The sequence below is a fragment of the Lonchura striata genome, chromosome 1 (assembly GCF_050655825.1).
Source record: "Lonchura striata isolate lonStrDom1 chromosome 1, ASM5065582v1, whole genome shotgun sequence".
Taxonomy (NCBI): Eukaryota; Metazoa; Chordata; class Aves; order Passeriformes; family Estrildidae; genus Lonchura; species Lonchura striata.
The window spans coordinates 14,923,102-14,938,103 of record NC_140703.1 but is presented as its reverse complement, the minus strand read 5'-3'; the positions used below and the strand labels follow the sequence as shown (position 1 = coordinate 14,938,103).

Sequence of the window (15,002 nt, the reverse complement as noted above, 5' to 3'; positions counted from 1 at the left end):
GTTATGCCTTTTTAAATCATAAAGATAGTTATCCATCTGCAGGAACAGTCAAGAAGCAGAAGCTTAGGAAGTTTTCATCTACAGTTACAGAATTTAGAGTCAATCCTCACTGCTTTATATTCTGGAAGAGAATTGGGAAGTGTCATTTTCTAGCCAAGATGGAATCAACTGAAATATATTTAGACTCAATTCTGGCTTACTGAACCTTGAACTGATGAGGTCACTAACCAGCTGCTTGAAGTACAGTGGTTTCTCTTTTTTGATGTCTTTCCAGGTGGACAAATACCAAAATCGATGACTGAATATCAGATGAAGCTTCAGTGGAGGGAAGAGAGATTGTATTAATATGGATGCCATGCATGAGAAAAAAAATACTGAATAATGAAGGTAAATACAAAAACAATTGAGGTGGTCACAGGTTTGTTGTCTCTTATGCTTTTTTTTACTGTACATAAATTCTGTTTTCAGTCCTACCTGGTAAGATATTAAATAAGATGGAGATGTGAAGAGTTTAGTGTGGTACCAGAATCAAGAGAAGGAGAGTTTAACCCATGAGAAAATTAAGTTTTTCCTGTTGTTTTCTCACAATTTTTACTATTGATATGTACATGAGACGCTTCTATCAAAGGATTAAATCAAATACTTAGAGGCTAATTCTCTCAGCTTTACTCATTCAGCTTGATTTATTGTTCTTGGCTTATACAGTTCTCATCAGTTAACTTATTCTCTCAACAGGTGGTCACATAATTAAAATGGATTTTTATTGCAATTAAAGCATGAAGCGGTCTCTGTTTGCCAGGAATCATTCATATTTTAAACCTGTGTATGAGAGGAATAAAAGTATTGGGGGTGGGTTGTGATGAAAATGCCTTGATAGTACTGGAGACAAGCTTTATTCTGTGGACTACCTTTCTGAAGATTTTTTTGTTGTTGTTTTTTGCTGGTTTGTTTGTTTCCTAGAGGGATGGAGGGACATTTGATAAGCATGTGGCTGGTCTGGGTTGTGTCTCAACTGGTGATTAATGGATTTTCAGAGCTCCAGGGAGGGAACTTTTACTGAGAAAATCTGTGTATAAGCCAGTAATGTCCAGCCTGCTTGTTCTGGATTTGTTTTGTGGTCAGTCGAGAGAAACAGGCACTTTTTAGTTCCTATTCAACTCATCTGGAGGGAAAAAGAATGTAATCTAAAAATGGATCAGGCAATTGGGCCCTCAAGTACTTATTTCTCACTATTGATTATAAAGACTCCTAGGCTCCAGGCCCAGCTGTTGGCATCTTCACTGCAGATCTCTAAAGTTAAGTGAAATAAATCAGCTTTCAAAATAAATGGAAGATTAATCCCACATTGGCCACAGGCTGGTTTGGCTCCCCCCGCCCCACTCTTCTTCACTCTGATTTTAACAACTAGGCTGATTTTTTGTGCTTTCCTCCACCCTGAGGTACCCACCCAAAACTAGCCAGAGGGCTGAAACCAAGCTCTGCTCCTCTGGCTTTGCATCTTTCTTACAGTCTGTTGGGGTTTTTTGTATTGTAGGATTTGGAGTGGTTTTCAGTTAGCTGTTTATTTCTGCTTGTTGTTGGATGGTTAATTTGTTTGAACAAATCAATTCTTGTAAATCCTTGTGAGTTGCCAGCTCTGATGGGCTCAGCTGCTTGTATTTTGTGTAGTCCAACCTGGAATAATCCATACCACTGGCAGAGAGCTCTCGGTGTGCCAGCAGATGTGCACACACAAAATGCAGCTGCAGCAGCATCATCCTTGCTGGGAACCGGGAAAATGCTTTGCTGGCACTGCTCCCTGCTGGCAAGAACAACCCTAACTTGTTTTTTGCCTTCCACAGGAGCATAAATGGACAGCAAAACTACAGGAGTATTTCCTCTGATTAAATGGTTTCCTTTTTCTTTATTCTTTTTTTTTTGTTTGTTTGTTTTTTTTTTTTTTTTTTTTTTTTTTGTTTTGGTTTGGTTTATCTTGGGAATTTATTTTGAGTGTGGCTATAGTCGTTGTTTTTCTCAAATATAATTTATGTGGGTGTGCTGCTGGTTTATTTGCAGATTATGCAGATCACCAAATATAAAAAGAGCAGTGCTTAAATTTTATAAAGTGCCAGGCTCAGTTCTAGTTTACTGAAGGTTTTTTAAGCCACTTTAGCAATTGGCTTTTCAAAGAGACCAGAAAGACCTGAATTTGGCAATCTCATTAAAACTCCAGGTTTTAAATTTGCCTACAGCAGCTTTGGACAGCTCACCCAGAAATGCATTTCAAAAGTTGGTCAGGATGAAAAGCGTAGGTTTTTTGTACCCAGAAAAAAGTCAAAGTCAGCGTGTGGAGAAATCTTATGATACACAGCCTTTATTTTGTCTGAGGAGGATGCCTTGTTCATTTTTCAATTTTCCAATGTAACACTCTCCAGAGCATGACTTTGGTGGCAGGCAGAGGTAGGTGCTGTGGATTTCCTTCTGGAATTAGGCATGTCCACCTCACAGCTTGTGCTGTTTCTGTCTCAAACCCAAACACACAAACTGTGGTGATTTGCAAGTTGTCACATTAACAACAGTGCATCCCTGTTCCAGAGATTCCCTTTCCCTACAGCACCTCTGCTGCCTTGAAGGTTTTCTGCACTTGTGGCATTGAAAACTTATATCCATGTTCAGACTCAGAGGTAAATAGTCCCAGAGATGTGAGAGGATGTTCTCTGCTCCAAAAGTCTGGGGTGTGTGACAGCTCTGTGCTGGCCACTACCAGCCTGCCACAGGATCTAATCTCATTGTCTTCTGCATAACATGAATTTTGGCACAGCACAAGAATTACCAGCTGTCTCCTGGCAGTTCCTGATGTAAAACCCTGTGGAGTGTGTGCATTCTGCTACTCGAGCAGGGATTTGATAAACTGGGGAGGGGAGATGGTCATAGGCAAGGTCTGAGACATCCCTGTGGCAGCCACAGGGAAGGAGAGACTTTCCAAATGTGAAGTGTGAGCGTTGCCTTTTTCCCAACCTGGAAATGAAACTCGAGATAATTTTAGGAAAGAGGTAATAGAAAAGGGGATCTTTAATGAAGACCCTCAGGGGCAGTTATGGAAAGCTAAAATGTATTCACCCCCACCCAGGGGTAAGTACATTTTTATAGGTTTTTTAGGAAATTAGCATAATAGACAAAAAGCACCAGTTAGGAGGACAAGTGGTGATACAAATCCCCACCCCAGCTCAAGCCCCTTCTCTGGAGCTCCCATTCAGCACTGGCTGTGCTTTGTCCATGAGAATGGATCTCCAGGAGTTGTTCTCAGCCTTGGTTCCCAGGAAGAACCAAGACAGCACTGGGGCCCTGTACCTCCCAGGGCTTGGGGCTCTGGAATTTGTATGGAATCTGCCTAGAAAAAGGCTGTGGAAAATTACAGGGAAAACGAGTTCCTAATACAACAGGTGACAGAGTTACAAATATGTATGTGGAGAGCACAGAGAAGTTGTAAAAGAAAAAAGGCAAAACCCAAATGGCATTGTGAGGACCTGCAGGGCAGGTGCTTGAAGGGGACTTGACACAGCAGAGTGGTTTTACTGAAGGCCATGAGCTCTGTGCTCTCTGGTCCTGCTCCATCCCATTATCTGTGCCCCTCTTTTGATCCTAAGCAGCACTGAATTAATTTTCAGGTGGATTCAGTTGGATTGTGGGTATGAGGTCATGGGACATTTCTGCAAGGGGGACCTACTTCTCTCCTTTCTGTGTGTGTATAAGGACAGGGAGTACAGAAGGTTGCCTCTGTCTCATTTTTTTGGTCTGTTTTGTTTTTGGGTTTTTTTGTGTGAGTTTTTTTTTTTTGTTGTTGTTGTTTTGGATTTTTTTTGTTGTTGTTTGGTTTTGCTTTTTTCCCCTCTCTCCCTCCAGTTCATTAAAGAATTGTTTTCTACTTCTCTCCCCACCTTCCCTGCTGAGGTGTGTGGGCACTGGAGATGAGGCAGGTGATTCCTTGGCTTTCAGTTGTTTCTTTAAAGGCATTTAAATGTCTTTTTTTTTCTTTTTGTCAAGACTTTTGAAAGTCTGTTTATTAAAAAAATGTGTTGAGCTAGAGCCTGTTTTAAGACTGCCCTAGCCTTTGTCTGTTATGTTTGCTATGCTATAGTTGCCTGGCTTTGACACCTCCGTTTCAGATTTTTTTATGCTTAAAGGGAGTTTCAGATGAATATTTATGGACACTTCCACGAATTCCACTTTTATGAGAGAAGAGCAAGGGAAAAATGTTTTGATAATCTTTTAAAAAAACCTGGCAATACAAAAAAGCATCTTTTCAATTATATCTATATTTCTCTGTGCTCAAAATTTGGACTAAGAAGAGGTGCCTTTTAATGTGCCTTTGGAAACTGGCCTGTGGTCAAGGAAATAACATTGAAAAGACTGAAACTTTATCCACAATAACAAAAACCCCAAAAGAATGTTAAAAGAATGCAATAATCCATATTTATGAATATCTTCAAGAAGGTGATGAGCAGTCATGATGAGACAGAGATACGGAAATATAAGAAAGTAACAGGCTGGAGAATACAGGACCAAAAGAGGTCAAGCATATAAAGAGAAGAGAAGAGCATGCATATTTGTGTCTGTCCCAGAATATGTTTATTTTAAAGTGATTAGGTGAAGGCATCCTTAGTTTTGAGGTACCCACATTTTGAGTTTTGGCTTTGCAGATAATGTGTGTGCCTAGGCTAGGGCAGAAAGAGGCTTTGATTTGCCTGTAACCATTAGATCTGTGGTAAACTATACAAGTTGACCTCTTATTACACCAGAAAAGTTACCCTGAAGATAGGACTTTTTTTATTTTGTTTTTTAAGGTGGATGTTGTGCAGTCTCACCTGTACTTCAAGGGTGAAAAGGAAGGCAAATCAATCTTTCCTTCACTGAATGCAGATGAGGCACCTCTGTGAACAACCTAAATAATTTCCACTGAAGGCCTAAAACTCTACTTTCTAAGAACTTGACCTATATATCATGAAGGAGAGGTGTTGCTCTGATTCTTAAGATTTTTCTAAAGCCTACTGAGTTTACATTCTTGTAGAGAACTTTCTCACACAACTTTCTGTAAACAATCTATAGTTTTGCATTCCTCCATAGAGGCGGAGAAATTTGATGTACTGGTAGTTTGTCCAATGTCATTGGAGAGGTGGCACATCCACCCTCCAATCCACTGTCACCTTTGGAAAAGTATAAATGATAGAGTCAGAAAATAAACTTCTTCTTTTTTACCTTTGCAATAACAGCGGCTCACGTTGTGATTTCAAGTGTCCTGTAGTGACAGAGAGGTATTCATACAGAGCAGCTTGTGGGTGATGTTGGGAAAGAAGAGGTGTGGGACACTTGCTAAAGCAGGAGGTCAACAGCTGGGTGATCTCAGTCTCCATTTCTGACTACCACTCATCATTTCATCAATTATGACCTCAGTCCTCAAGAGAAGCTTCTACCAACCTTTGGGTACAAATTCCTCAAATTGTGGGGTCACTGGGTGCTGACACAGCACAATGAATTTGTTGCTTCTGCCTGAAGCTGGCATACAATGAAATGAGAAGACAATGAAACAGACCTATAATTAAGTTTTATGGTATCTGATTGAATTTAAGCACTGAAACATTGCTGAATTGTTTTATCCCCCATTGTTCTTAAATGCAAGGAGTAATGGTGCAAATGAAAACCTAAAATCTCTGTGGGACAAATTTTGAAGCCCTCTATGGAAAAACAAGGTGAAACCTACATGGAGTTGGACATCGGACTGACTATGACAGCATTAATTTATCTACTCTGCTTTAGTTTGAATGGAGATGCAAAATGCCTGCTGACACAAAGAACTCTTATTTTTGATTCCTGATGTGCCAAAAATTCAAGCCAATTTATGGAAAGAGTACAATGTAGAGGTTTGTGTGTGTGTGAAGGACAGAACCTTTTTTAATCGATGTCTTCATAACAACCGATTCATTTTTATGCTAATTTTTTTCTTTAGACAGAATGAAGTCTGTTGTAAAATTTGCAATTCAGACACACTGAATGCTGCCAGCTACTTCTTTTTATGAAAGACGAATTTTGAAATAGATTTGTAGCTTCTTTATTTTTCAATTAGAAAAAAAAATCTAATCACTTTTATTAACCTTTCAGTTTATTTCATTTAATCCCAAATCATAATTTTTTCCTAGTTATTTGATATGAAAATTTACCTGTCACATGTGTTCATAGGTCCAATCTTTTTCTAGAAGTGATCTTCACACTGAAGTGTCTGAGCATCTTTTATTTCATTGACCACCATGGTGGTGTTAATCATCAGCATGTTTTATTACTTAGTTCATTAATAAATAAAAAAAAACTTAAAAAATTAATGTGGGGAAGAGTGTTTTTGAGGAACTAAGAGAGTTTAAATTAATGTGTAGCTTACATTAGAAATCTGAAAGTAAATGGGTACTAAATAAGTTTAATTTTGTGATCATTGTGTTAAAGCAGTTGATAAGAAGGTTTTATATGTTGCATAAAACAATTTTATTCCTCAGTGAAATTTATTTAAAGATTACACTTAGCTGAACCTCAGCTCTTGCTTATTTTTGAAACCTGTTTTGTGTCATATTCAAAGCTACAACTCTCAGCACCAGAGAACACAAAAAGGTGGCAAACTTTCAAAATGGAAGGTTTTAACAGTATTTTTCTCTGCACAGCAGTGAAAAACTATTAATTCAAATATTATTCCACATTTAATTTGAATTGGTGGAAGAACAGTAAAAAACCTTGCGTGACCAATGGATATTTACAGGCTGTACCAGTTAGACCTAACACACCCTGGTACCAGGGTATGCTTCTCACATTCTGTGCTTACTGATGTGGCCAAAATGTGTCCTAGGGTTTATATTTTATAACTTCCACTATGCCATTTTTTCCTAATATTTTTGTTTCTTCAGCTTTACTCAAAATTGCTAATATTTATGAAAATTCTGAGAATTATCATTTAGAGTGTCTTTTCATGGAACTAAAAGCACCTCTGTTTCGAGGAGGCTGTGCAGATATTGAACAGCTTCTGTGTTTCAGCTGTGAGTGTAATATAAGCACACAATCAGCTCAATCCCTCTATCTGAAGCAGAGCTGTAAAGTATGTACACCATTTGCATATAAACAAATATATGCTGCAAGTTTTGCCCTTTTCCCCATGGATTTCCTATGTTTGAAAGATGATTTTTGATCATAAAAAATCCTGATCTCAGAATTTTTTCAGAAATTCAGAAATCACCTCGTGAGAACAAAGCATGCTGCCCCAACTTCTTTTAGATTAGTAGCCTTATTTTTAACATGTAATTTCATGTAAGAACATGGAAATTCTCTCTGGATTTTTGATGTGTTTAAATCCAAGCTCACACTAAAATGGTGCTTTGCCTCCCTTTTCTATGAGAAATAGTTTTGTGTCAGTATATAACTAACTCCTTTCCAACGTTCCTTTCTAATATCACTCTGGTAGCTTTTGCTACAAAGGGGATTTTTATGAAAAAAACACAATCCAGTGTGATAATTTGGTGGTTTGTAAAATTTTTAACTATTGAGCATGCAGTGGAAATTAAATAAGCAATCTTTACCTGAGAATGATTATTTAAAACAAAGCTATTAATAAAATCCTCTGACAGGTGGAGGCACTTAGTAATATCAATTAGTTCTCTCTTCAGATATGAAGTATTCATTTAATAAATTTATTTATTCTCTATATAAAGTTTGTTGCCTCTTGAAAAAATGGCTTACTATTGGGAATACATCTTGCTTTTCATTTAGAAGAATATTCTGTTGGTGATATGGACAATATTTCAGCAGTTGGAGGGAAAAAAGAACAAGTGGTTATGTTTTGCAAACATGAAGATGAGGCTGAGTGTTGGATTAAGAAAGAGATTAAGAGCTGGCTTTGTGGAAATCTTCTGTTCAGGTACTGTGTTTGCTCTGTGGAGATGAGAAGTTATCATAGGTATTGCTAGAAATGCATGTTTTTTCTGTAATTCCTTATTTCTTAATTATCTTTCTCTGTTAAAGAGAATTAACATTGTTAATCTCTGTGAAATCTTTTGGGGACTCAAAGATAATTTGTTTCAGGCTGGTATAGAACAGTCATGAAGGGCAGAAGTAGAATTTAATTGTAAGAACTTAATTAATCATTCAGGTTGCTCTGCTGATGATCTGTGTGAAAATTGTAAAACAGAATAAATACCAATAGCTGTGAATCGTATCAGCATGGGGATGTTAAAAAAATCAAATGTTTTGGGTTTTTTTTCCACCAGGCATTTAAAAAAGTCACCATGGTCTCAGTGAACTGAAATAGAGAAGGGAGATCTGATTTCATGTTCCTTTTGCTCTGTATTTGGGGTGCAAACACCTGCGTGCTCTCTGTGGTGCACCAGGTATTTTAAACAGCTCCAACAGGACTGGAATTGGAAATTTGGTGTCTATGCAGTCTAAGGAAACGTCTCCCCTGTGGGGAAAATAGATACTTAGTCTGAAAACATCCAAAGGGATGTTCTGGAAAAATTCCACTTAGATTTTATAAAACTAGTGTCAATTAAAAGTAATTGGAATATGAGGGTATTACTCTGATCTGCTTCTAATAAATGCTAAGTTGCAGAGACAATGGTGGTGTTTTTTTCCTTTACTACAGTTTTGTGACAGTGCTGTGTTATTCATTACTCTCTTATTGAAGATGCAGTAATACACCACCCAAAGTCACTTCTAGTTAAATATAAACAGGTTGGACTATGCCTAATCTCTGAAAAAATTGTGCTAATATAGACTTTCTCTTAGACAAACCAACCTTTTATTTAATAGGGTGTACATTTTTGTTCAACCTGTAATTTTAAGTTTTACTGGACAACAAGAAAAACATTGTTCTCCAATGCAAGTGATCTTGCACCGTGTGGTTGAGTCAACTGAGTAGCTGGAGGGAGTTTGGAAAAGGGAATTATAGCCAGTCCCAAGTTAGGGGGAAAGCAATGTTTGAAAAGAGGAGAAAATAACAAAGATAATGGCAGAAAAGTGAAAATTTTCCATGTTTGTTTGGTTATCTAAAGAGCTTTGGGAAGATGCACTCAGCTGAATTATATCTTTCAGGGTAACATATTTTGTATAGGTCTGTGTCTTCAGGTTTTTCTTGTGTTTTGTGATGGATCATGCCACAGGAAGGCTAGTAAAAGTGGCCATTTCTTTTCTTTTTTTTAACTTTAGATTTGTTATTTGTTGAAGTTTGTTGAGGTCTGTTGAAGTCTACACATGGAAATCTATTTTATAGTGCAGTGGTCTATGCATCAGCATAGACCTTGAGAGCAGAATGAACCCCGAGATGTTATTTACAAATCATGTCCCTGTGCCTGCTTCCCCTTTGCTTCTGAAAATGCTCATTCATACTGCTCTGAGGGTGAATGAGGAGGGGAATTCTCTTGGAATTCTTCCTTAGGCAGTGTTAAGTTGATAAGGCAGTGTTATGTTTTACTCTGCCCAGCCTTGGTCCAGGTATGTGATTAGAGAAAGTGAGTATTTCCCTGTGTACAACACTTCTGGAGCATGGAGTCTGCACAGAATCCTCTGTGTTGCTGACTTGTTTAGGATCACACATGCATAATTATTATTCTTGTAAAATAAAACCCCAATAGTTTGACAGTGACTTATGAAGAATGTTATTTGTATTATGTCTTAATTTATGTCTTAAATTATAGCAAGGGTTGGTTTACCTTTTCCTTGCAATAATTCCTTTATTTCCCCTAATCCACTGCAATATCCTGGTAAATGGTGTAAAAATGTAGGGAATGGTGGTCAATTTGTGTTCTTTGTCCTTTCCCTGCCAGGGGAGGCTGCAATTACAGATGGAGGAATTTCACTCTGCTGAAATCCTTGCCCACATAGGAAGGAGTGTACAGAGAAAAATCATGTTTAAAATCCCTGGCATTTGTGTGTTGTGCTTGGTACCCTGTATTTATTTCAGTTGTGTTTTTTGTGGTTTTTTTTTTTTTTTTTTTTTTTGTTTTAACACCTGGAGAATGGTGTGATTTTTTTTAATATCTGCTTCTTCAGGTCAGAACATTTACAGATGGAGAGAAGGTTTTAGCCATATGTTAAATGTACACGCTGTCAGACTCAAGTGCAGTGCTGGGATTTAAAAGGAAATTTCAAAACCCTGTTGTTCCTGCTTCTTGTTGTGGTGTCTGTGTGGTGGGGCTCTTCAAAGGGATTTAGCAGAGCAGTGATGTTGTGAAAGTGCTGTAGACACAGTTCTGAGGAGAAGCATTAAAATATTTGCCTTGGGGAGAAATTAAAACATCTGAATGTTTTCCAAGAGTAAGTAATTCTTCTATGCCTGTGCAAATTGTAAATAACAGGTGCTCCAAGCACTATTGTTTGCGTTGGTTTTTGGTCTGGGAAGTTCCTACTTTCCATCTTTTACTAGAATATTATTCTAAGAGGTGTGCATATACAAATGATATAATTTTACTTCTCACCCTCAAATAAACCAGAAATCCTTCTCTCCCTAACCCCCATGCTCATTTATATTTGGAAGAAAAGAATGCTCTCCCAGCTGTCAACTTCCACAGAGACTGAATCAGCTCAGATCCTGAGCAGCGGCTTCTGAATTCTGAAGACTGCACTCACATGGTCTTTGCCTGTGGGCACACCCCAGAAAGTGCAATTTCTGAGTTCTTATCTCAGCCCAGTGAGAGGTTTCATACTTTCCCCCATGACACAGGAATAGATTTAAAAGCTGTACAGTTTTATGTGAAGATCTGATCAAAATGTCATCAATAGGTCTGGCTGCTATCCCCAGCCTGGCCTCTGATTTCGTATTCTCTTGGGCAAGCTGCTTAACACGTGATTTCCTCACCCAAAATATTCAAGCAATACCTTTTGAGGACAAAAATGAGATCTTTAGGTGACAGGAGACACTGAAGGGCAAAAATCATGCTCTACCATGATGATTACTCTGTGCTCCTGAGAAGGTGCACTTTTCAGTTTTAACACTGCTTGGTGATGATTAATCGGGTTGTGTGGATTAAATTTTCAGTGAGAGTTATGAGATACTTTCCTAAAGAATAATGCATTTTAAATGTTATATGAGATTTAGGAATTAAAATTTTATCTCATATTTCAAGGAATTTTAAATGACCTTCAGACTGAGCCAGCCAGTGGTTTGAATATGCTAATTAAATCACTTTGCTGGCAAGATGTTTCGTTTGGTAATGAAACACAAAACTGCTGACCGTGTTGAGCTGCTGCTGTTTGTCTGTCTAAGACAGTAATATTCATCCATGCAGTGTGTGCAGGCAAAGTTCAGGGATGAATATAGATGACCAGGATTTTATGGGAGCTCACAGAATGGTGTCCTTTAGGATTTGATCTTTGTAACCAGCTGATGACCTTTATTTTACACTGATAATGACAGAAAGTGGTGTTACTCTATCGCTGATCTCCATGAATACAGAAAATAATTGAGTTCTCATCACTAATCATTTTAGTGAAATCAGAAAGTCCCACTTAGCCCTCATCTTGTACTTTTACCGAGTAATGTTTCTGAAGTATTTGCAAGAATGTTTACTGCTTAATTCACTGCTCAGTGAAGATATCAAAATCTGACTCCAATATTTTAAATGAATTTCAGTCTTTTGGGGGTTGTTTTCTCTTTGTTTTTTTCCTACTTGATTGCTCATTTTCATTAGACTCAAACTAGAGGAATGTAAGTAAATTACCATGTTGAAGTATGAACATTACAATTGACTTGGTAAAAAAGAGCAAAATGTATCTGCACAGGTTGTGATCTAAAGTATTAAAGTTGTCTAAAAAAATCCAGACCTCACAAAAATTCAATTGAATTAAAAAAAAATTCACAGACTCCCTTTTTATCTTGTGCCTTTACTACTGAAAATCTTATTAAGTAACATTGTATAAATTATCATAAATCTAGATAAATTCCAAAAGAGTGGATGTCTGAAATTGCAGTTTGTCTGGGAAATTTTCCTCCCACAGTTTATTCTGTTTGCACAATTTACCTCATACAGTGCTCACAATGCCACAGATCAAAATTTGGATATTTTTTCTAAAATAACCTCAGGAAGTAAAAAAAAAAAAAAAAAAAGAAAGAAATTAATTTATGAAAGCTCATGAAAGACACTCAGAGCATTAGGAGAGAACTTCAAAATTCTGAGTTACTTTTTATTGAAGCTGAAAGTTTATATTTAAATTCGTTGATTTTATGCTAAAACTGCTGAAGCCGAAGATTTTGTTTTTTGTTTTGGAGCAATTTTAGAGCTGAAGAGTGTTCATCAGTTCTGCTGGTCAGATATCCAAATGTAGTTGGGAACATATCATCCTGCTTCTCTCTCGTGCGACACATAACGAGGGAGGAGTGGGGAGTAGGGACAGGAGGCACGAAGCAGATGAGCACAGCAGAGGCTGATTTTTATTCCAGAGGGAGAAGAAGGCGGAGAAAAAAAGAACATCCTCATTATTCATTACATTCCCTGTGAATTTTACCACATCCTTGTCCCAGGCTTCCAATAAAATTAACCAATGGGCAAAAGTATTAATGAGCCTCACAGAACCTTATTTCAGCTGTTGCCTGTTCTGTGTCCCTCAGACTTCCCTGGAGAGGCTTGGGCATGTGAGGCGCACACTCACCTCTGCCTGTGAATCATGGAATGTGCCTGGGCTAGGAAATTTTCTCAGTTATTCCTTTTATTTAAGTTAATTTTTAAGAGCTGGAGATGGGGCTACATATGTGGCATGGAGATGCTCATGAGTGTTGTCTTGCTATGGCACAAAATTTTCTGTGACCCACCAAGGGCTGGAGCAACACCGAGACCACGGAGTTCTTTTCCCCAGGAAAAAGCAGAGGGTGCAAGCTGCTCAAAGCTGGCACAGGCTGCAATGCCAAAGGCATCTTGCTGTGGTAAACAGCCATGGAAGAATGTTTTGAGCCTTTAAATGCACTCTGAACCTTTCAGGATTTTTGACCTCTACATGGAAATTTCTGAAACCCTTTCAAAAGATGGTGAGGGTGGTATTCAGGGTGGTATTGTCTGGGAACTAAAAAGGAAATTTTGCTTTCGGGGACATGTGAAGTAAAAGATACTTACAAGAAAAGTGTCTGGGGGGTTGTTCACTGTCCTTTTTTATTTTTCATTCAATTGCTTGATTATATAAGCCAAATTTCCAAGAAAAAGTTGTGTTCAGTAGATTTTGCATTGTGGGTAGGGGACTAGCAGGACTAGTTTGTTCTGCTGATTAGATTCTTTTTTCTGACAGAAACTTTTCTTGCCAACTTAAGTAGTAAAAGGACAAATTCATAGCAGATATGCAGCAATAGATGGTGTGTTCTTAGGTGATGTGCAATGTTGATGAATTTCAGTATTAATGGGATAGATATTCAAATGGCTGACCTGGGTGGTTCCAAGGTATTTTCTAGGGCCAGATTTGTCATCTCAGCAATCTGGCTTAGCAGCTTTACCCTGGCAAGCAATCTCCCTTAAATTCTATTAATTTCCTGTGTTGTTTTGCCCTGCTGTACTTACACTCATTTAGTTTTTCCTTCCATCTTTGTGTTATCTCAGGGTATGTCTGAAGGGGAATTTCTGAAGCTTTTCAGATGTGGAAATGGTCAATTCTCCTTATTTCCTTTTTTTTTTTTTCAATAAACAAGACTTGTTGATTAACAACATTTGAGGAAAAAAATGTTCTGCTACTGAAAGCATAAACGCAGAAGCAGGGGATGCATATTTTGCTCCATTTTATGTTAGGTGAAGGGACCTTAAATCTTGCATGTGCAAGATTCAAAGCACCATTTGCACTGCATTCTGTGTACAGGAATATTTACCAAAGCTTTGTGAAAGCAATGTTTGACTTTTGCCTTTACAAGCAAAACTGGGAAAGAATTAATGCTTTGGCTACTGTAGCATGATGAAAACTTCCTGAAATTACAGATCCCCTTTCTGAAATGACATAAAAAAATGGAAAGAAGCCACTTGGAGAAGAATAAAAGCACTCCCTGAAAAGTTAGATTTCTAGAAATAGCATTATGTGGATTAAAATTCATAACTAGGTATATACATTTCTTTCTCTCTGTAGAAGAGTTCTGATTTTCCAAAGGAAACCGTGGGAGGAAAAGACTTTTGCTACTGAAGTTGTTTTTATGTCGTCCTGAAAAAACTGAAAATGTTTGTACAAACTTAATTGTAATACATGTGAGTTTTAAACTTGGCCTTTAACAAATGTGAAATCATTGTCAGTAGTAATATTTTCTAAATGCTTTAAAGTTGTTGAGTGCAAGTTGATTTTTTTTTCCCACTTACTTGACCTAACTCATTCCTAGTATGGGTCCCCTGTCTGGTCCCAATCATTACTGTTTGCAGTTATGATCCCACCCTGCTTTTCACTAGAATAAGGCTGGAATGAGATTGGATCATTTCCATTAAGTGCCAGGGTCTCCACCAGTATATTTGCAATGTGAAAAATTTTGAGGACCACCAGTCTGACTGGGAGCATGAAGAAAAGCAGTGGAATTGGTATCTGTTATTTCAGGTTGTAGCTCTTATAGCTAAGTTTAACTGTATTTTATGATGGGAGCTGCTGCCCTGGCTCAGGTTGTTTGAGAGCCGTGGGAACACCACCTTTCCCTGCAGATAACAGATCATGTCTGTGCTGCATGTTCAGGGGCCTCTTTTCTGCAGAGGTGATCTGAAGTTAAGGACAGGTGGCTCAGAGAAACAACTAATCTTACATTCCTTTTGGTCTTTAGCAAGTAGTCCCACTCAGTCTAAATCAGGCTTTAAGGCTTTTGTTTGCTCTAATGCAATTGCACATGTGTTCTACTCAGACTCCAGTGAGCCAGACTTTGGCAGCAAGACTGGATAAGCTTTCTATAGGTTTTTAAAAGCAAATTGCATTGTGCTGCTCCCTGGGAAAGTGTCTTCCTTGAAAATGTTTAATCCACCCTCCCTACTTCCATCCGTTGTGAATGAAACTATCCGTGG

At 38.0% G+C, this 15,002-nt stretch overlaps 1 protein-coding gene across 1 annotated transcript in view; it reads left to right on the top strand.

Annotated features, from left to right (window-relative positions):
* Nucleotides 1–15,002, top strand: part of POU1F1 (POU class 1 homeobox 1) — a 157,948-nt gene that overhangs the window by 121,429 nt on the left and 21,517 nt on the right. Inside the window, exon 5 of the mRNA XM_085559107.1 lies at nt 275–387. The gene's annotated coding sequence lies outside the window, so the exon portion shown is untranslated. The remainder of the gene's footprint in view (nt 1–274; nt 388–15,002) is intronic.